The sequence below is a fragment of the Cnephaeus nilssonii genome (genome assembly GCF_951640355.1).
Source record: "Cnephaeus nilssonii genome assembly, chromosome: 3".
NCBI classification, from domain to species: Eukaryota; Metazoa; Chordata; class Mammalia; order Chiroptera; family Vespertilionidae; genus Cnephaeus; species Cnephaeus nilssonii.
Genome location: NC_137074.1, coordinates 99,251,893 through 99,275,330, shown reverse-complemented (window position 1 = coordinate 99,275,330; position 23,438 = coordinate 99,251,893).

Sequence of the window (23,438 nt, the reverse complement as noted above, 5' to 3'; positions counted from 1 at the left end):
TATGTACTATTTCCCTAGATGAGTAAGACTGATAAAAATCTGATACAAATGAGATTTTCAGGCTCTTTCAAAAAAATTAAGATGAAGAAATGTGGTAAAACTTGAAAATGCCAAGGATTATGGTAAAACCTCTCTCATTATTGGATGAGTTGTTTTATGCACAATAAGATTATAGCAAAGTAGGAAACCTTCCATGTATTCATCTCCAGGAAGTTTATCAACCTGTTTGTTTGTTTTTTTAACTTCCCTCACATATGAACTATATGTGTTTCTGAAAAATGTAACTATTTTCTAATCTTAGCAGGAAGAATTTGTGATTAATGTAAAGAAATGTCACGTACAAATACCCTTACTACTATTATCATGAAGACTTCTAGTACAAATATCAATAACAACAGTATTAGAAATACTGTTCAAAAACTGTTCATTCAACTAAAAAATTTGTGGCAGTTTCTGTGCCATTTATAGAATGCCAAGGTTTTTTGATCTCTCAAAATATAGGGCAAAAGCTGTTTATATTAGTATGTGTCTTTGCTTGGAAAACCATCTGGCTGTGGGGAAAATGAAAATGAATCTCCTTAAGATGATATTTTTTTTAAGCAACTGCTTTTGGGATATGAATGCAATATGGGAATGTAGTGTGTAGAGAGATAAATATAATGTTTATAAATTGTTTCTCACCATGTACACCTGAACAAAATGAACTGTGTTAAATTGCTTATGTAAAGTAGAAGTGTTTCCATTCATGAATAAATAGAATTTTAACATTGCCTTTCTAAAGTAATAAATGAATTCACTGTTGGTTCATGCACCAAATCAATTTCGGATGGGTCAAATGAACTAGATAGTGCACTATTATAATAGCTTGTTCATTCTTCAAATTAAGCATAAACAATATATAAAACATTACTTTGCTCTATAAATAACTTTCATAAAATATTTAACTATAATTTAGTTAACAAAATATTTTAATCTCTATGACCAGAATGCCAATAATATTACAAATATTTCTAAGTTTTTTCACCAACTCATACAAATTACTGAAAATTAAGATTATCTTGTCAGAATTATAGGTTAATTAAGGTACATTATTTTTTTTCAACCCAATAAAATATATAAAGCTTTTATATATCTATCAAGTAAAGATCATTTATAGGAATTCAGAGGCAAACTTGGGGTTAACTTTCTAATAAGCAGTTGTACTTTTAACATTTTGAAATGTCATATTATCATGAGAGAAACTGACATTCAAAATAAGAGCCAACTTTCCTTTACACCAGTATACTCTGAGACTCTGGAGTAGATATCATAAGCCATAACCTCTGGTCAGAGAGGGATTTTTAAAGACCATGTCTGACCCATCTTGTTTTTCTTTCTTTCTTTTGTTCCTTTAATGTTGATGTCTATCACTGTGATTACTGTCTTTCATATATTGACTTAGGTTTACCTTTTCTGGTTCAATTTTTCAGGTTCAAAATAATAAAGAAATATTATTACACTAGAGGCCCAATGCATGAAATTCGTGCAAGAGTAGGCCTTCCTACCCCTGGCTGCCAGCACTGGCTTCCCTCCTGCACTCGGGACCTGGGCTTCCCTTGCAGCCCTGGCTTTGTCTGGAAGGTCATCCAGAAGGACATCTGGTCTAATTAGAATATTATGCTTTTATTATTATAGATAGTAAGGAAGAAGGAAGGAAATAATTTTTAACTGTAAGTAGTAAAGCAACTGGGTGATTCATTTCCAAATTCTTTATAATCAGGGAATACAATTCTAGTACTCTGTTCTAAACATGGTACAAAAATGATTATTAAGCAGATTCACAGTTATTTGTTATTGAGGTTGTACAATCCTAGATAATAAAAACCTAGGTGGCACTGCACGACGTCGTCACAAGATGGCCACCAAGGGAGGGCAATTGTGGGTGATCAGGTCAGCAGGGGAGGGAAGTTGGGGGTGACCAGGCCTGCAGGGAAGAGCAGCTGGGGGAGACCAGGCCTGCAGGGGAGGGCAGTTGGGGGCGATCAGGCTGTCAAGGGAGCAGTTAGACATCAATCAGGCCAGCAGGGGAGTGGTTAGGGGCGATAAGGCTGGCAGGCAGGTGAGTGGTTAGGAGCCAGCAGTCGCGGATTGTGAGAGGGATGTCCGGCTGTCGGCCTAAACCGACAGTCGGACATCCCCTGCAGGGTCCCAGATTGGAGAGGGTGCAGGCCGGGCTGAGGGACACCACCCCCCCCATGCACAAATTTCGTGCACCAGGCCTCTAGTTTCATTTATAAACTAACTTCATGTTGTCAATACAAAGGTATGTGTCTTACAGAGCTCTAGAAGTAGAAGGTACCTTGGAAGCAGATGACCTCTAAATGTCGCTAATTCTACAGCCAACCAGACTCTCTGGGTTCAGACACTGACTTGACTATTAAGTAGCTATGTAAGTTAGACAAGTTATCTAACTCTGTGTCTCTATTTATTCTCCTTTATATAGAGTGAGGCAAAAGCAGATTTATAGTTGTGAGTACATGAAACACAGTTTATTCTTGTATTATTATTTATTAATTATTGTATTATTTCCCATACTAATAACTGTAAACCTACTTTTGCCTCATTCTATATCAGGCATCATAATAATATTTATCTCATAGAATTTATATGAAGATTATATATTAATGCATGGAAAATACCTGTAACACTATATGCCCTATTGTAAGCAATATATAACTAGCTATTATTTTCTAATTCAAGTCCTTCATTTGCAGATGAAGGAAGAAAGATGCTGATGCTTTGAAAGGCATTGATGAGCAATGTAGAAGAACAAATTTGAAATAAAGCAATAGAGTTTAAGTTCAACTCCTCTCCTTACTGGCTATGTGGCTATGTGGATTTTTGTATCTCAAATGTTACCACATGTAACATAAGGAAAAAATATCATATTCTAGGAGTTTATTTGTGAATTATGTCTAAAAAGATATTTTGAATTTGTTTCAGATATTTTTCAATTTTACATGGGATTTTCTCTATGACCCAAGAAGAGAGATTTCTGGTTTTGTTGTTGTTGTTGTTTATTTTCAGATGGCTTTGTTATTGTTGTGGTTCTTACTATGATTACTTGCAGAGTGATGAGAGAATGCCCGCTGTCTTTTTTTCTACATTTAGAATTTAATTAAATATTTCTTTTTGCCTAAAAATATTTCCACTCCTTATAAGTAATCAATGGGTACTTGAAAGCAGATTGCATGCTATTCTTTTTTCAAGATACAGAGCTTGGTGTACACTATTGTCTGTTTATTAGCTATGTACCGTAGATATCCTAGGTATTTACTTATTTTGACTCCTTAATTTTCATGGATGGAAAGACAAGACTAATGAATTTATCTTCCCCCTACCCTATATATTATCTCTAGTTTGATTTATGCCTATTGAGGCTATAACATTATGGACTGAAACTTAAATAAAAAATATATGCTTTTCCAATTTGTCTAATATTTTGTGGCCTGACTTAATGTTTGCCTGATAAAATATCTCAATCCTAGATTTCTTTATATATGCATTTTTGTAAACTATGACATCCTGGTTTTTAATTTTCTAAATTAGGTTGTCTAAGGTGTATTTCTCATAGACCCTTACTTTGGGAAAACAAATAAGAGAGTCATTTGTCGTGTGACAATCATGTTAGATTTTATTTCCAGCATATTATTGTATATTTTATAGTATTTTTATCTAGGTTTTGTTTTCCTACTGAAACATTATAATTTTGTTCAAATGTTTAGTGTTATCACTTTAATTTTATAGAACTATATGTAAATTATTTATTTTCTATCTTTAGATAATGTCTCTTCCTACCTGAGAATTGATAAATATTAATATAACTCTCTTTTCCACTTTTCTCCTTTGATATCATCTAATTTTAGTCAATGTTATTAACTGCCTCAGTGTGCACATTTTTATAGTTAAATATGCATCTATTACTTGCATGTTAACTTTTATGGTATATTTTTATTTTAGGTACTAAAATTAGGGAATTTATGAACATACCTTTCTTTTGCCTTGTTTCCCTCTCCTCCCTCTCATTTTTTATTTTGCCATTCCAAAAATTTCAGTAGATAAAATATTTATATTCTGTGTTGAAATCCTTATACCCACATTTCTTTCAATCATTGGTATAGTTGAAATGATTTAATGTTCTCTAACTGCAGTTAGAGTTGTCAATTTTAGGAAATAAAAATAGAAGACACCCACTTAAATTAAAATTTCAAATAAATACAGAATTTTTCTTTAATATAGGAATTTTCATAACATTTTGAATATTAGGAACCTGGCACTTTATACGTTAACCCTAAACAGAGTTCTTTGTCATAAGACCTCTAATCATTACTGGAATCTTTGGAGTTTGGCCTCTACTATATTCCTAAAGAATGATTTATAGCAATAGTGTGCACATTCAAAAGGTATGCCTAGTACTGTGTACTTGGAACACAGATCAGCTTTGTAAAGTCACTTTGTGTTTCTGTTATCTAGCAATCTCACTCATAGAAATATATGTCCAATAGAATTGAAATCAGTTTATCAAAGAGATATATGTACATTCATATGTATTGCAGCATTATTTATAACAGCCAAGATATGACAACAATCTTAGTGTCAGGCAACATATGAATAGATAAAAAAATATGTCAGATTATTATTCAGCCATGAGGAAGAAGGAATTCTCTCATTTATAACTATAAGGATAAAACTTGAAGGCATTATGCTAATTAAATAGAGACTGGGGCAGGCATTATGGAAAACAGTGTGGAGTTTCCTGAAAAAATTAAGTATGGGACTGCCATCTGATCCACTGATTCTACTTCTAAGAATATATCCTAAGAAATCTGAAACAATAATTAGAAAGAATATATGCACCCCTATGCTCATAGCAGCACAATTCACAATAGCTAAGATCTGGAAGCAGTGCAAGTGCCATTACTAAATGAGTGGATAAAAAAGCTGTGGTACATTTACACCATGGAATACTATGCAACTATAAAAAAGAAGGATCTCTTACCATCTGAGATAGCATGGAGGACCTGGAGAGTATTATGCAAAGAGAAATAAGCCAGTCAGAGAAAGACAAGTATCACATGATCTCATTCATATGTAGAATCTAATGAATACAATAAGCTGATGAACAAAATAGATCATGGAACAGACTGATGAATCTCAGAGGAAAGATGAGGGAGGTAGGTAGAAATTAACCAAAGAACTTACGTGCAAACTAGAGGCCCAGTGCACAAATCCGTTTACCAGTGGGGTCCCTTGGCCTGCCCTGTACCCTCTTGCAATCTGAGACCCCTTGGGGGATCTCAGACTGCTGGTTTCAGCCCAATCCCCACAGGCCAGGCTGAGGGACTCCACCGGTGCAGACATTCGTGTGCCGGGCCTCTAGTATGCATATAAGATCTTTGGTTAATCTCTTCCTGCCTTCCCCCTTCCCCATTCCCTCTGAGATTCATTAGTCTGTTCCATGTTTCCATGCCTGTGCATTGAGCGTCTGCACCCTGGTGGTCAGTGCGTGTCATAGCTACTGGTTGAATGGTCGAATGGTCACCTAAGCTTTTATATATAGAGATATATGCATAACCCATGGACACAGACAATAGTGTTGTGAAGGCCTGGAGGTATGTATGGGTACAGGATGAAGAAGGTCAATGGGGAAAAAAGGGGACATATCTAATCCTTTTAATAATAAGATTAATTCTGGGGGAAAATAGAAATATCAGACAGAGAAAGAAAAATAACGTATGATTTCACTTATAGGTGGAATATAATAGAGTTGAACTTGTAAAGGCAAAGTTGAATGGTGTTTCCCAGGGTCTAGAAGATGGGGGAATTGGAGAGATGTTGTTTAATGGAACAAACCTACAACTAGTAAATAATAACTTCTGGTGCTATAAAACACAACAAAGTGATTATAATGACCAATGCTATATTATAAACTTGAATTTGCTAAGCAACTAATCTTAATTGTTCTCAAAACAAAAAGGAAATGGTAATATGTAGGTGATAAGGTGTTAGCTAACACTTCTTTAGTTATCATATTGAAATACATAAATCTATCAAACCAATATGTTTTACACCTCAAATTTATACAATGTTATATGTCAATTACATCTCAATAAATATAATCCTATATAATAAATGGTTAATATGCAAATAGACCAAATGGCAGAATAGCCAGAACAACCAAACAACTGAACAATCAGTCACTATGACGTGCACTGACCACCAGGGGTCGTGCGCGGAACATGGCTGTCATCAGCCATGAAAGGATAGTGGAGCAGGTGAGTGGGGGTGCCAGAACAAGGCAAGGCGCTGGTAGCTGTCATTGGGGTGAGCCTCTGGTGGTTACTGAAAATTCTTTGCTCCCACGTGCTGTGGTCCCACCCAGTGCTTACACCTGCTGCCAGCGCCAGCCCCGCTCTCACCTGCTGCCAGTGCTGGACCAGCTGCTCACACCCACTTCCGCCTCCCGGCACCAACCCCAATTGCTTGGCACCGTCAGTGGGTGCCAGCGGCAACTTCCAGTCCTGATTGCCCCTCAGGGCTTCTCTACCTCCCCCTGCTCCTGAGGGGAGATCAGGGCCAGCAGCAACTCTCACAGCCCACAGTTCTTTTCAAGGTGCATGAATTCATGCACTGGGCCCCCAGTAAATATATAAAAACTAGAGGCCCAGTGCATGATTGAATCATGCACGTGTAGGGTCCCCTACACGCTTTTGCTTTTGATCATGGGGAGCTGGGTGCCTGTCCGCTAGTGCACCAGGCCTTTCAGAAGCCTCCAGCGCGGCGGAGGCTTCTGAAAGGCCTGGTGTCTGAGCGGAAAGGCATCCAGCTGCCACGCTTTTGCTTTTGATCGCGGGGAGCTGGGTGCCTGTCTGCTGGTGTCTGAGTGGACAGGCATCCAGCTGCCACGCTTTCACTTTCGATCGCTGGTGTCTGAGCGGAAAGGCATCCAGCTGCCACGCTTTTGCTTTTGATCGAGGGGAGTTGGGTGCCTGTCTGCTGGTGCACCAGGCCTTTCAGAAGCCTCCAGCGTAGCGGAGGCTTCTGAAAGGCCTGGTGCTTGAGCGGAAAGGCATACAGCTGCCACACTTTTGCTTTTGATCGCGGGGAGCTGGGTGCCTGAGCGGACAGGCACCCAGCTCCCACGCTTTTGATGGTCCGTGGCCGCTGAGGGGGGCTACCCTGCTGTTGAGAGGCGCAGCTTAGGGGGGCTGCCGCGGACACCTGGCTACCCTGCCGTTGAGAGGCGCAGCTGGGTGTCCGCGCAGGCCCCCTCAGCGGCCGCGGATCTGGCCTCGATCTGGCCATTGAGAGTCGCATGGGGCGGGACTCCCGCCCCCCTCAGTGGCAGCGGATCCGTGCCTCTCAATGGCCGGATAGGCCACCCCGAGTCCCGCCCCCCAGCCTCCCACCGCCCAATCGTGGGCATAGCGGAGTGATGGTAATTTACATTTTACTCTATTATTAGATAGGATGGTGAAAAAGTCTTTTGAAGATGTTTTCCCATTGTCTTCTGAAATCTGAATGATGTCAGATAACCTGAGACTGATCAGAGTTTTTCTTCTTAGTAGACTTGCCTTCCCCCATAAGCGATTTTTCATTTAAATATATGCCCATTTGCTAGGATATGTTTCAGATTTCTGTCATTTATACTGATAAAAATAGGTACTTATTTAATTTAATTTTTAAAAGTTTTTTGTAAATCTTTATTGTTCAGATTATTACAGTTGTTCCTCTTCCCCCCCCCCCATAGCTCCCCTCCATCTGGTTCCCACCCCACCCAATGTCCTTACCCCTCTCCCACTGTCCTCATCCATAGGTGTATGATTTTTGTCCAGTTTCTTCCCGCACCCCCAAACCCCTTTCCCCCCAAGGATTGTCAGTCCACTCCCTTTCTATGCCCCTGATTCTATTATATTCACCAGATTATTCTGTTCATCATATTTTTTATTCACTGGATTTTTAGATTCACTTGTTGATAGATATGTATTTGTTGTTTATAATTTTTATCTTTACCTTTTTCTTCTTCTTCCTCTTCTTAAAGAATACCTTTCAGCATTTCGTATAATAATGGTTTGGTGGTGATGAACTCCTTTAGCTTTTTCTTATCTGTGAAGCTCTTTGACCTTCAATTCTGAATGATAGCTTTGCTGGGTAGAGTATTCTTGGTTATAGGTTCCTGCTATTCATCACTTTGAATATTTCTTGCCACTCCCTTCTGGCCTGCATAGTTCCTGTTGAGAAATCAACTGACTGTTGTATGGGTGCTCCCTTGTAGGTAACTAACTGTTTTTCTCTCGCTGCTTTTAATATTCTCTCTTTGTCTTTTGCTCTTGGCATTTTAATTATGATGTGTCTTGGTGTGGTCCTCTTTGGATTCCTTTTGTTTTGGGTTCTCTGTGATTCCTGGACTTGTAAGTCTATTTCTTTCACCAGGTGGGGGAAGTTTTCAGTCATTATTTCTTCAAATAGGTTTTCAGTATCTTGCTCTCTCCCTTCTTTGGGCACCCCCATAATTTGGATGTTGGTACACTTGAAGTTGTCCCAGAGGCTCCTTACACTATCTTCATATTTTTCGATTCTTTTTTCTTTTTGCTTTTCCGGTTGGGTGTTTTTTGCTTCTTTGTATTTCCAATCTTTGACTTGATTCTTGGGATCCTCTAGTCTGCTGTTGAATCTCTGTATATTATTTTTTATTTCAGTCAGTGCATGCTTGATTTCTAATTGGTCCTTTTTCATATCCTCAAGGGTCTCACTAAATTTATCTGCCTTTTCTAGAAAATTTTTGAAAAACCTTATGACTGTGGTTTTGAACGCTATATCCAGTAGTTTGCTTTCCTCCATTTCTGTCATTTGTGACCTGTTTCTTTGTCTCTGCATTTTGGCTGCTTCCCTGAGTTGCTAGAGTGGCTTTGTATACTAGGTGTCCTGTAGGGCCCCGTGGCTCAGCCTCTCCAGTTACCTGAGGTGGAAACTCTTGGTGCACCCCTTTGTGGGCTGTGTGCACAGTCTTGTTGTAGTTAAGCCTTGATTGTTGTTGGTATCACTGGGAGGAATTGACCTCCAGGCCAATTGGCTGAGGATCAGCTGTGTCTACGATGGGAGAACTTCTGTTCTGGAGACACCCTTATGAGGCAATACTTGCTTCAGTGGGGCTTTGGTGCTCACTGAGTCTGCCCCCTGAGTGTGTCCCTTATGGATCTGAGGAGTTGTAATCCTGTATGGTCTCACACTGACAACTGGTTACACTGGCTCTTGGATCTTCAAGGATGTGCTAATTTAGACTCTGCCTGAGGCCACCCAGCAGGAACTATGGAGAGATCTGCAGATTCCTCTTCTTTGTTTGGGTTTTGGAGGTGCCCAGATGAGGCCCAGCTGTGAAGCAATGCAAGCTGCTTTGGGGCCTTGGGCCTTCTTTTTGATGTTCTGCATCTCTCTGACTCAGCTGCAGTTTGTTAGGTAAATTTAGATTTCAAAGAACCAGGCCATTCATATGCAAAAGCCTCTGCATACAGCTGGGATGGGGCAGAGTCTCATGGGGGAGCAAACAGCAATGGCTTCCCATCAGCCCTTCCCTAAGAGGCCCCCGTGTCTCAGTGTCCCTTGGTAATCGCTGCAAGCACCTCTGAGAGAAAGCCGCCCTCGATTTCCACCCGCTGCCAGACAGTCCAGTTTCTCCCTGTATGAGTCTGGGTCCCAAGAGTCTCACCTGGAACTGGAGTTCAGAGCAGTTGGGAGCTTGTGTCTCCCTCCCAATTGAAAAAGACAGCTGCATCCTCAGTTACCAGCCCTTTCCGCGCATGTGTGACTCTATACCTCTGCACTTTACTTCCGCAGCTCCTCTGAGTCTCAGTGTGCTTTTCTCTTCCCTTCTAGTTGTAGAATTTCCACTCAGCCAGCCTTCCTGTGGTTCTGGATGATGTCTGTTTTGTCTTTTAGTTGTAGTTTTGAAGTGGTTGTGCGTGGCAGCAAGTTCAGGTGTTTACCTATGCCACCATCTTGGTTTCTCTGGTACTTATTTAATTTTAGAAATAATGCCTTCTTTTGTTTCTGAAATTTCTTATACTATATTTTTACTTTTTCTTCTATCCCAATATTTTTATTTTATTTTTTTTACAGAGATCAACTGAGCTTATCATAGATTGCCTTTGATTATTGTCAATATCTGTCATTTTATTCACTTTTCCTCTTATATCTGTTTTCCTTTTTGTTTTAATTCCTGTATCCTTTGTCCTTTACTATTAATTTAGCCATTATATTTTTTCCTGTGGTCCTTTCAGATTCATCTTATTACTATGATATTTTTATGATTTCTTCCATTTAAAAAAAATCAAATTCTCATGGCTCAGATTTTAAATCTCTCCCAATTGTTTTGTCATTTATATACTGTACTCTTGGCCTTTTGCCTTCTTACTACACCTTTTCCTAGTTGATCCCAGTTGCTTTTGGCAACATTTCCCCTATGTGGGGAGAGGGGTGGTTTGTTCTATGTTTTCCAGTTTTCCCAAAAGTATTCTTTGAAGCAATTATACTTTTTAACGCATGGTGAAAAAATATGGTAACAATTTTTATCTGCAACCTAATAACATTCTTCTCTTAGGAACTTTTTATGTTATTTTCATGTTTTTTCTTTAACTCCTTTAAAAAATATCTTTTTATGTATCCTATTCAATATTATATAGGATATCAACACATACACACTAGAGTGGGGCCTGGTACATAAAAATTCATGCACTGAAGAGGGGATCCCTCAGCCCAGCCTGCCCCTCTCACAGTCCAGGAGCCCTCAGGGGCAGGAGGTGACCCAGAGATCAGGGGAAGGTGATGCCCCATCACACCTCTGCTGCTGCCACTGCCAGCAGTGCAAGCCTTGGCTGGCCTTGGTGGCAGCCCTGGGCAGCTGGGGAGCTGAGGCGACTGGGGACTCCAGAGGCAGGCACACAAAGCGGTCGGGCCCACCTGGGGGCAGTCCTGTCCTTTCCATGCACCTGCTGCCCCAGCAGGGCTGAGGGAACTGGGCGCCGCCATCTTGTGGCTGTGGGTGCCGCCATCTTTGAGGGCAGGGCAGTTAATTAGCATATTCTCTCCTTATTGGCTGTGGGAGCCACCATCTTTGCAATGGTGTGAGGGTCAATTAGCATATTCCCTGTCTATTAGATAGGATATTGAAAAATATTTTTATGCATCAGTTATTGTTCAGGAAGTGGTTAAGGTTGGGTTCAAGACTAATTGATTTTTTAAAATATAACACTGAGATCTTTTATGTAAATTTAATTTTTCTTTACTTCTCCACCACCAAAGAGTTACACAACTTTATGAGAATATGTTTTTTTTCCCTATTTTTGTTTCATTGCTTTTTTATTTTTATTTTATTTTTATGTTTTTAATGGTAAGCTTCCTCTTTCTTCTGCTTATCACTATGACAAATTGGTTAACTGGCTTCTGCAAAGATGACTTATCTATTAATTCTTATTTAGCCTTACCTCCTGTTTCTCAGAAGTAAACTAAATTCAGTACTCTCCTGCTACCTGCCAGTATAGTACTGTTTCCACTGTTAAAAAAAGAGAATGTTGAATTTGTTCCTCCTGGAGTGGCCCTTACCTGGATTCATTTTTCTTCTTCTTTCTGAGATGCTCCAAGCTTAGTTTATTCTCTGATATGTTAGCTTCTTACTACACTTTTTCCGATTTGATCCCAGTTGCTTTTGGTAAAATTTTTCCTATGTGAGGAGAGGGGTGGATTGTCTATGTTTTCCCAAAATATTAAATGACATTTTATTTTTTAAATTTCCTTGATACATTTTGGCTGACTGCTTAGAAATCCTTATTTTATGCTGAAATAATTAAATTTATTGTACCTATTAGCAAAAACCTGTTCAATGAATAAAAGTAATAATGAATGTAATTTGTTTTACAGATATGAGATAGTTTTTCCTTATTTAAAAAACAACCTGGATTAATATAAAGAAAAATGTATAAGAAATTAGCATGTTTACAACAGAGTTAATTTTCTTTTTTTTAAATTCTTTATTGTTTAAAGTATTACATATGTCTCCTTTTTCCCCCCATTGACCTCTCACTGGCCAATCCCATGCACCAGGGCATACCCTGACACCCCTGGTGTCTGTGTCCATTGGTTAGGCTTATATGCATGCATACAAGTCCTTTGGTTGATCCCTTAACTGCGTACCCCACACTCCTTTGCCTTCCTTCTGAGGTTTTATGGTCTGTTCGATGCTTCTCTGTCTCTGGATCTATTTTTGTTCATCAGTTTATGTTGTTCATTATATTCCACAAATGAGTTATTTATTTTTCTTTGACTGGCTTATATTGTTTAGCATATTGCTCTCCATGTCCATCCATGCTCTTGAGAATAGTAAATATTCTTTCTTTTTTACAGCAGTGTAGTATTCCATTGTGTAGATGTGCCAAAGTTTTTCAATACACTCATCTGCTCATGGGCACTTAGGCTGTTTCTAAATCTTAGCTATTGTAAATTGTGCTGCTATAAACATTGAGGTTCATATGTCCTTTCTGATTTCATGGGATATATTCCTAGAAGTGGGATTACTGGATCAAATGGGAGTTACATTTTTAATTTTTTTATGAAATCCTATACTGTTTTCCACAGTGGCTGCACCAGTCTGTATTCCCACCAGCAGTGAAGGAGGGTTCCTTTTTCTCCACATCCTCACCAGCATTTGTCATTTGTTGATTTATTGATGATAGCTATTCTGACAGGTGTGAGATGGTACCTCATTGTCATTTGTATTTGCATCTTTCAAATGATTAGTGACTTTGATAATGTTTTCATATGTCTCTTGGCCTTCTGTATGTCCTCTTTCGAAAAAAGTATCTATTTAGGTCCATTGCCCATTTTTTGATTGGGTTGTTTATCTTCCTTTAGTTAAGATGTATGAGTTCCCTATAAATTTTGGAGATTAGACCCTTATCTGAAGTAACACTGGCAAAAATGTTATCCCATATAGTGGGCTCTCTTGGTTTTTGTTGATGGTTGCTTTTGCTGTGCAGAAGCTTTTTATTTTGATGTAGTTCCATTTGTTTATTTTCTCCTTAGTTTCCATTTTTTTTTCTAGGAGCTGTATCTATAAAGATATTGCTACATATCTGTCCAATTTTCCCAACACCATTTGTTGAAGAGACTGTCTTGACTCCATTGTATGCTCTTGGCTCCTTTGTCAAATATTAATTGAGCATAGTGGTTTGGGTCAATTTCTGTGTTCTATATCCTATTCCACTGGTCTATATGCCTGTTCTTGTGCCAGTACCAGACAGTTTTGAGAACAGTGGCTATGTAATATAGCTTGATATCTGGTATTGAGATCACACCTACTTTGTTCTTCTTTCTCCAGATTCCTGCAGCTATTCAGGATCTTTTTTTATTCCAGATGAATTTTTGGAGAATTCATTCTAGGTCTGTGAAATACACCATTGGTATTTTAATGGAGAGTGAATTGAATCTATAGATTTAATGATGTTGATTCTACCAATCCATGAACACAGTATGTTTGTCCATCAGTTTAAGTCTTCCACTATCTCTTTTTTCAGTGTCCTGTAGTTTTCCGAGTATAGGTGTTTTACCACCTTAGTTAAGTTTATTCTTAGGTATCTTAATTTTTTTTGGTGCAATGGTAAATGGGATTGCATTTTTAATCTCTCTTTCTGTAAGTTCACTATTGGTGTATAAAAATGTCATAGGTTTCTGGGCATTAATTTTGTATCCTAATACATTGCCAAATTCATTTATTAAGTCTAATAATTTTTTTGATGGAGTGTTTAGGGTTTTCTATGTACAGTACCATGCCATCTGCGAATAATGACAGTTTTACTTCTTCTTTTCCAATTTGGATGCTTTTTATTTATTATTCTTGTCTAACTCCTATGGCTATCACTTCCAGTACTATGTTGAACAGGAGTGGTGAAAGGGGCATCTTGTTTTATTCCTGTTTTTAGGTGAAATGGTTTTAATTTTTGCCCATTGAGTATGATGTTGTCTGTAGGTTTGTCAATAAGGCTTTTATTATGTTGAGGTATGATCCCTCTATTCCCACTTTGCTGAGGGATTTTATCAAGAAAAGGTGTTGGATTTTGTCAAATGCTTTTTCTGCATCTATTAATATGGTCATGTGATTTTTGTTTCTCAATTTGTTTATGCGATGTATCACGTTTATTGATTTGCAGATATTGTACCATCCTTGCATCCCTGGTCATTGTGTATGATCTTTCTAATGTACTGCTGGATCCGATTTGCTAGAATTTTGTTGAGGATTTTGGCATCTATATTGATGAGGGATATTGGCCTGTAATTCTCTTTCATTGTGTTATCTTTATCTGGTTTTGGTATTAGAGTAATGCTGGATTCATGGAATGAGCTTGGAAGTGTTCCTTCCTCTTGAATTTTTGCTGTAGTCTGAGGAGGATAGGTTTTAATTCTTCTTTGAATGTTTGGTAAAACACTCATGTGAAGCCATCTGGTCCTGGGCTTTTGTTTGCTGGAATTTTTTTGATGACTGCTTCAATTTCCTCCATAGTTATTGACCTATTGAGATTTTTAGATTCTTCCTGATTGAGTTTTAGAAGGTTGTATTTTTCTAGGAATATGTCAATTTCCTCTAGGTTGTCTAGTTTGTTGGAATATAGTTGTTCTTAGTATTTTCTTTTTTACAATACTTTTATTTCTGTGAGGTCTGTTTTTATTTTGCCTCTTTCATTTCAGATTTTGTTTATTTGGGTCCTCTCTCTTTGCTTCTTGGTGAGCCTAGCTAGAGGTTCATCAATCTTGTTTATCCTTTCAAAGAACTAGCTCTTGGTTTTATTGATCTTCTGTATTGTTTTATTGGTCTCTATGTCATTTATTTCTGCTCTGATCTTTATTTTTCCTTTCTTCTGCTCACTCTGGGCTTTTCTTGTTGCTCTTTTTCTAATTCTTTAAGTTGCAGAGTTAGATAATTTATTACCACTTTTTTTGTTTGTTTTTTGAGGTAGGCCTGTAGAGCTAAGAACTTCCCTCTCAGACCTGCTTTTACTGTGTCCCATAGGTTTTGGATTGTTATGTTTTCATTGTCATTCACTTGCATTTCATTGTCATTTATTTTAATTTCCTCTTTGATCTCTTTGGTAACCCATTCATTGTTTAGTAGCATGCTATTCAGCACCAAGTATTTGATTTTTTTAATTGTTTATTAACATGCTATTTAGCCTCAAAGTATTGTTTTTTTTATTGTTTTTACTAGTGTCCTGGTGCACGAAATTCATGCATGGGGGTCGGGGTATGGGTTCCCTCAGCCCAGCCTGCACCCTCTCCAATCGGGGACCCCTTGGGGGATGTCTGACCTCTGGTTTGGCCCGATCCCACAATCTGGGACTGCTGGCTCTTAACCGCTAACCTGCCTGCCTTCCTGATCACCCATAACTGCCTCTGCCTGCCTGCTTTATTGCCCTAACCTCTCTGCCTGCCTGCCTGATCGCCCCTAACTGCCTTCTCCTGCCAGCCTGATCGCCCCTAAGGCCTCTGTCTTCGCACCCGCCATCAGGGCTTTGTCCAGAATGAAGTCAGACTTCTGAAAGATGGCTGGTTGACCCAATTTTATTAGCATATTGTCCTTTTAATAGTATAAATAGATTATATAGGATAGGATTGCTTAGGTTGTGGAGAAAAGCCTTTTTCATAAGGAGAAAATGCTTTTGGAAGACAAAAATACATAATCCCTATAGCTGGACTGATAACCAGCCATATGCACCATACTGCCAAACCCATCATTAAAAAATTGAACCACTTTCTTACACCTTACACCAAACAGCTGTTGTCCTTAAACCCCTCCTCAGCCCCACCTTTAGTTCTGCATTTGCAGTTCACCCAGATTATGTTCTGATTCATCAGTTTCTATTCCAGTCAGCATCAAAAGCTCTGCCTCCTAGGCAGCCATTGCCTCCTCGCACTTCACCCAGATTTGGTTCTGATTGGTCAGTTTCTATGCCAGTCAATGTCTCCGGGCTTATCAATGGGCCTGATCAGAGAGGTGGGGCTGGTCAGCAGCCCCAGTGGAGGCCAGAGAGAGAGAGAGGCGTGGCTGCTGGCCAGGTCCTGAGAGAAAGAGAGAGGCAAGGACTGATCAACAGCTACCACGGAGGCTACACATCAGACCCTGCTTCACACTCCAGGCCTCTCTCCAGGCCTGATCTGCGACCCCCTTGGCAGTCAGTGCTAGGTTTCAGTGGCCAGAGTGGTGGGCAGTCAGTGCTGGGTCTCCATGGCAACCCAGCACTGACTTCTGGTAGGTCAAGCCTTCAGTCATTTTGGATGTTGCGACCCTGGGTTTTTATATATTAGGATTGTTGTTGATTTGTAATACTATGCCATTATGATCTGAGAAGATGCTGGATATGATTTCAGTCCTCTTGAAATTGAAGAAACTTTGCCTGTGTCCCAATATGTGGTCTATATTTGAAAATATCTCATGTGCACTTGAGAAGAATGTATATTCTATAGATTTGGTGTGAAATGTTCTGAAGATGTCACATTAATTCCATGTGATCTAGTGATTCATTTAGGATTGCTGTTTCTTTGTTGATTTTTTTTTCTAAAGGTTTTATTCAGTGATGTTGACTGGGTATTAAAACCCCCTACTATGATTGTTTTGTTGTCAATCTCTCCCTTGATATCTTCCAGAAGGTTTTCTTTTTATGTATTTGGATGCTCCTGTATTGGGTGCATATATTTTTTATCAGAGTTATATCCTCTTGTTTTATTGATCCCTTTAGTATTATGAAGTGGCCTTTCTTATCTCTTGTTATGGTCTTTACTTTGAGGTCTATTTTGTCAGAAATAAATATTGCTACCCCAGGTGTTTTTTTGTTTTGTTTTGTTTTCATTTCCCTTTGCCTGAACAATATTTTTTCATCCCTTCTCTTTCAGTCTGTGTGATTCCTTTGTTCTGAGGTGGGTCTCTTATAGACAGCATATATATGGGTCATTATTTCTTATCCATTCAGTCACCTGATGTCTTTTGTTTGGAGCATTTAAATGAGTTACATTTAAGTTATTATTATAGGTACTTGTTTGTTGCCATTTTTATTCTTTATGCCTGTGTTTCTTTTACCTTTTCTATTTCTTCTTTTTACAACAGTCCCTTTATCATTTCTTGCATTGCTGGCTTGGTAGTTAAAACCTCCCTTAGCATTTTTTTGTCTGCAAAGCTCCTGATTTCACCTGCAATTTTGAATGATATCCTTGATAGAGTATTCTTGGATTTAGTCCCTTGCTTTTCCTCACTTTGCATACTTCATTCCATTCCCTTCTTGCCTGATGTGTTTCTGTTGAAAAATCATTTGATAATCTTATGGGAGATCCTTTTTAGGTTACTCTCTGTCTCTCTCTTGCAGCATTTAAGATTCTCTCTTTGTCATTAACGTTTGCCATTGTAATTACCACGTGTCTTAGTGTCGGTCTTTTTTTTTTTGTTCAGCATGTTTGGGACTCTCTGTGATTGTGTGACTTTTTCTTCCCCAAATCAGGGAAGTTTTATGTCATTATTTCTTCAAATAGGTTTTCTAATCCTTGCTCCTCTTTCTGTCCTTCTGACACCCCTATTATAAGGATGTTATGTCATTTCATGTTGTCCCAAAGCTCCCTTAAGCTCTTCTTCTGCTTATTCATTTTTTTCTCCAATTGCTGTTCAGATTGGGTGTATTTCCTGCCCTTGCTTCTAACCCTCTAATTCGATCCTCTGCTTCTTCTAGTCTACTGTTGAAACATCCCATTGTGTTTTTATTGTAGGTATATCCTTCTTTTTTTCTTTAGATTCTTACATAAGTTGTTGATTTACTCATCTAGCTTCTTTTGCAACTATGACCCTTACTTTGAATTCTTTTTCTGACATATTGCATGTATCTATTTCATTTAGTTCCTTTTCTGGTGCTTCCTCCTTTTGTATCCTTGGGTGGTTGTTTTTTTGTCTCCCCATTTTTACTGTCTCTTTCTGGCCCTGGGCACCCTGTTTGGGGGTTGAGAGGTTGAATGCAGTATAAGAGTTATGGTCCAGAAATCATTAGCCAGAGGATGGCTCTGCCTTGAGTCTCATGCCTTTATTATCTCTTCTCTGAGTTGTATCCCCTTCCCCCACAGATCTAGTCCTTCGGTTGTCTGCTTCAGATTCTCAGGGTGATGGGAGTACATGCACAGTTCCTCTACTGTTTGACTTCCTGTGAGGTCCCAGAGCCCACTGGCATGCAATTTGCTGTGTTACCCTGTGACCTATGGTGGGGTGGCACCTTATTTCATTCTGGCAGCAGATTTGAAGTGCAGTCCTGTGGTCCCTGGCTGGGCACAAGGGCTTGCTCCAGGTTGCCCTGTCAGTACTCTCCTGTGGTTCCGAGTGGGGCATGTGCTAGGTTGCTCAATGTAACCCTTTCAGGACTGTCCCAGGGGTCAGGGAGAAGTGGGTGTGGGTTGCTCTGGATTGCACAGTTCTCACTTTCTTATATCCTGGAGTGAAGCATGCACTGGGTTGCTCCAGTTCACCCCTCCCCAGTGTGGAGCTGGAGTAGATTGCTCTTGGTCACACAGTCTGCACTAACCTGTAGCCCCGAGTGATCCGCATGCTAGGTTTCTCTTGCAGGTCTGTCCTGGGCACTGGGGTGAAGCGTGCACAGCTTGCTCTGAGTTGCGCAGTCTGAGCTCTCCTATGGCCCTGAGTGAGGTATGTGGTGTATTGCTCTGTGTAGCCCCCTTCTGGGCAGTGATGAAGTGAGTGTGGGTAGCTCTGGGTCACACAGTTCATGCTCTCCTGTGGCCCAGAGTATTGTGCACTCTGGGTTGCTCCATGTCATCCCTGCAGCAAGTCCAAGGGCTCAGGGTAAAGCAGGCACCAGGGGGCTCTGGGTCAGGCTAGCAGCACAAATCTGAGGCCTCGGGGGGGGGGGGGGGCACAATATCCTCCCTGGCTTGCACTTACTGCAGGGTCCTGGAGCTGGATCCTAGGAAGCTGGGTTCTAGCATGCTGGTGAGGAGGCCTGGTGCTGGATGTCATTCTGGTGAGCATTCCCTACAGATGTCTCAGAGTCTGCTAGGAGGTACTGTGCCACTCATTGCCAGGGCATGGTGCTCGTTCCTCATGGGTAATGGCTGGCAAGTGGCATTCTCTAGGCATCTTCTTCCCTTCCTTATTGAAAATTATCTCCTCAGCTGTGTCTAATTTGTTAATTCATGGTGGAGTTTTCCAATTTAGTTGCTTTTCCTGCCTGGCCCCAGGAGGAGGTGTGTGACACTTCTGCCTATTTAGCTGCTATTTTGTGTCTTCTCTGAGTTAATTTTCTTTAATAAAAAAGTTACTGAACTCAAAAATGTGGAAACTATCTAGGGAAGCTAAGTAACACTTTTCAGATTTTGAAAATCTTCTCTGTATCCAATTAGTGTTTCAGCTTATTTTTTCATAATTTCAAGAAAACATTCTAATGTTATTGGCTTGAATGGCACTTACAATTGATTGTCGAGGTCCACTGGAATTACTCATCTTATGATAATTCTTATTACTTACCTCATGATGAGTCCATCTAGTACTCTGTAAGTCCTGAGATTTTCTTTTTGGAACTATTTTAATGCTAAGGCATAAAAACATCATAGAAAATTTACAGCTTATTCTACACATTGAATTAGAGACCAGAACAACTCTTACCATAAATTTTTACACTAACTGATTGGCATAACATTTATGTGGCATCAGAGTCAACAGAAAACATTTTTTCTCTACATTGTTTCTTTCAGCTTTTGTTAGTTCTTTGATGAATAGCATTAATGTTTATAAGTTCAAAGTTCTATATCATGAGATTGTAATAAGACATATCAAGCTAGTTCAGTAAAGTAGAGAGTGACAAAAAAGGTTCTATGGAAATTAACTTCATAGGATAATCTGATCATAAATTTATAACTGGGCATGTCATGGTAGGTAGGTCATAATAAAGGCAAAGATAATACTGTTAGTAAAGAAATTATGAGAGAACCAAAATGGTGGCATAGGTAAACGCCTATACATGCTGCCTCTCACAACTACATCAAAATTACAACTAAAAGGCAGAACAACTATCATCCAGAACTATGGGAAAGCTGGCTGAGTGCAAGTTCCACAACTAGAGAGGTGAAGAAAGTACATTGAGACTGGTAGGAGGTGCAGAGGCGCAGAAAGGGCTGGCACCAGGGTGTGCTGTTTTTTTTTTTTTTTTAATTCAGAGGGAGATACAAGCTCCTGCTTGCTATGAACTCCAGTGCCAGGTGAGACTCTGGGGGACCCAGACACATGCAGGGAGAAACTGGACTGTCTGGCATCGAGACAGGAATGCAAGGGCGGCTTTCTTTCAGAGGTGCTTGCAGTGATCATTGTTCCTGCACAGGGATGCAGGGACCTCTCTGGTGCAGGGCTGACTGGCAGCCATTCTTGTTTGCTCTGCCCTGGTGATTCCCTGAGACCCCACCCCAACCAATTTACAATCCCTGTGCGCATCGGCTTTTGCATATGAATGGCCTGTCCTTTCTCAGCCTAAAACCTGTTAAAAAAGCAGCAGCAGCAGCCTGCCTTGCTACATAGCTGGGCCTACTCTGGGCACTTCCAAACCTGATACAAAAAGGAGGAATCTGCTGATCTCTCTGTAGCTCCTGCTGGGCGGCCCCAGGCAGTGGCTAACTTTGCACCCGCTTGGAGATCCAAGAGCCAGTGTACCCAGTGGTTAGTGTGAGACCAGACCAGATTACAAATCTTCACATCTATAAGAGACACACTCAAGCGGCAGACTCAGTGAGCACCAAAACCCCTCTGGAGCATGTCCTTCCCCATAAGGGTGTCTCCTGCACAACAGTTTTTCCAGTGTAGACACAGCTGGTCCTCACAGTCAATTGGCCTGAAGGTCAATTCCTCCCAGTGATACCAACAACAATCAAGGCTTAACTACAGTAAGACTGTGCATACAGCCCACAAAGTGGTGCACTAAGAGTGTCTACCTCAGGTGACTGGGGAGGGTGAGCCACTGGGTCCTATAGGACACCTACCACACAGGGCCACTCTATCAACTCAAGGAGACTTAGCAGCTACTCAATACATAAAAACAAACACAGGGAAGCAGACAAAATGCAGAGAAAAAAAAAACATGTCACAAATGAAAGAAATGGATGAAAGCAAAATACTGGATATAGAGTTCAAAGCCACGGTCATAAGGTTACTCAAGAATCTTCTAGAAACCTCTGAGAAACTGAGACCTTCAAGGATCTTAGTGAGAATGCTAAAAAAAAAAAAATGGAAAAGGACTAGTCAGAAATTAAGCATACACTGACTGAAATAAAGAATAATATACAGAGATTCAACAGCAGACTAGAGGATCCCAAGAACCAAGTCAAAGATTTGAAATATGAGGAAGCAAAAAACACCCAAACAGAAAAGCAAAAAGAAAAAAGAATCCAAAAATATGAAGATAGTGTAAGGAGCCTCTGGGATAACTTCAAGCATACCAACATCAGAATTATGGGGGTGCCACAAGAAGAGAGAGAGCAAGATACTGAAAAGCTATTTGAAGAAATAATGACTGAAAACTTCCCCCACCTGGTGAAAGAAATAGACTTACAAGTCCGGGATGTGCAGAAAACCCCAAACAAAAGGAATCCAAAGAGGACCACACCAAGACACATCATAATTAAAATGCCAGGAGCAAAAGACAAAAAGAGAATATTAAAAGCAGCAAGAGAAAAACAGTTAGTTACCTATAAAGGAGTACCCCTAAGACTGTCAGCTGATTTCTCAACAGAAACTATGCAGGCCAGAAGGGAGTAGCAAGAAATATTTAAAGTGATAAATAGCAATAACCTACAACCAAGATTACTCTACCCAGAAAAGCTATCATTTAGAATTGAAGGTCAGATAAAGAGCTTCACAGACAAGAAAAAGCTAAAGGCATTCATCACCACCAAACCAGTATTATATGAAATGCTGAAGGGTATTCTTTAAGAAGAGGAGGAAGAAAAAAAAGGTAAAGATAAAAAATTATGAACAACAAAGTGATAACAAGTTCATATTTATAAACAAGTGAATCTAAAAATCAAATAAATAAAAAGTCTGATGAACAGAACAAACTGGAGAATGTAATAGAATCAGGGACATGGAAAGGGAGCAGATTAACAATTCTTGGGGGGAAGGGTTTATGGAGGGTGCGGGAAGAGATTGGACAAAAAGCTTACATCGATGGAGGAGGACAGTGTGGGGGCTAAGGCCTGGTGGGGGGTGGGAACCAGGTGGAGGGGAGCTATGGGGGGAAAAAAGAGGTACATCTGTAATAATATTAACAATAAAGGTTAAAAGAAAAGTTACATGCCTGGGAAGTGACTGCCCACCATGACCTGCCCAGGTAGGAATTTATGAACAAATCACCATGTAAGGTTACTTTCAATAGATCCCCTTTTTTGTCCACGTATCCATCAAACAAACCTTAATTTGAAAGTAAGAGAGTCAACATAGACCAGTCTATTAATTGGCAATTGTTGCAAGAGGTTTGCTTAAAAACACAAAAAGATTTAAATTTTACACATGATCTCACTCATTTGTGGAATCTAATGCACAAAATAAAGTGATGAACAAAATAGATCAGACACACAGAAGCATGGAACAGACATGGAATCTCAGAGGGAAGATGGGGGGTGGGAGTAGGGGTGGGAAGAGATCAACCAAAGAACTTGTATGTATATATGCATAACCCATGGACACAGACAATAGGGTGGTGAAGGCCTGGGGAAGGGGATGAGGGCAGTCTAGAAGGGGTTAATGGTGGAAAAAAGGGGACATATGTAATACTTTCAACAATAAAGATTTAAAAATAATAATGAAGTTTATCATCAACACATTTATTGAAAAGACAGTGTGTTCATGGTACCTATTAAACTAAGTTTAATTGAGGAATACAGAAATATAATTCCTATACTCTATGGGTTAGAAACCATAATTTCTTGTCCTTTGAGGGAATACAGCATCACATGCAAATTTTTCCTAAATTTTATTTACTTCTAGATATTCATTATTATTAAGCATCATTACTTGCCTTCTATTTATAGATATAAAAATTATGATTTAAGCATATTAATTTCTATATATTTAACTTCATTAATTTCAGAAAACAAAATGTTTATTTGGGACTGAGCATCTATTTAATATATTATGATTGCCTTACCGGTGTGGCTCAGTTGGTTGAGTACTATTCCATGGAAGGTCACAGGTTGGACTCCCAGTCCGGACACATGCCCTGGTTGAGGGATCCAACCCTGATCTGGGTGCATGTGGGAGGCAGCTGATCAATGTTTCTCTCTCACATAGATGTTTCTCTATTTTTCTCTCCCTCTCTCTTTCTCTCTCT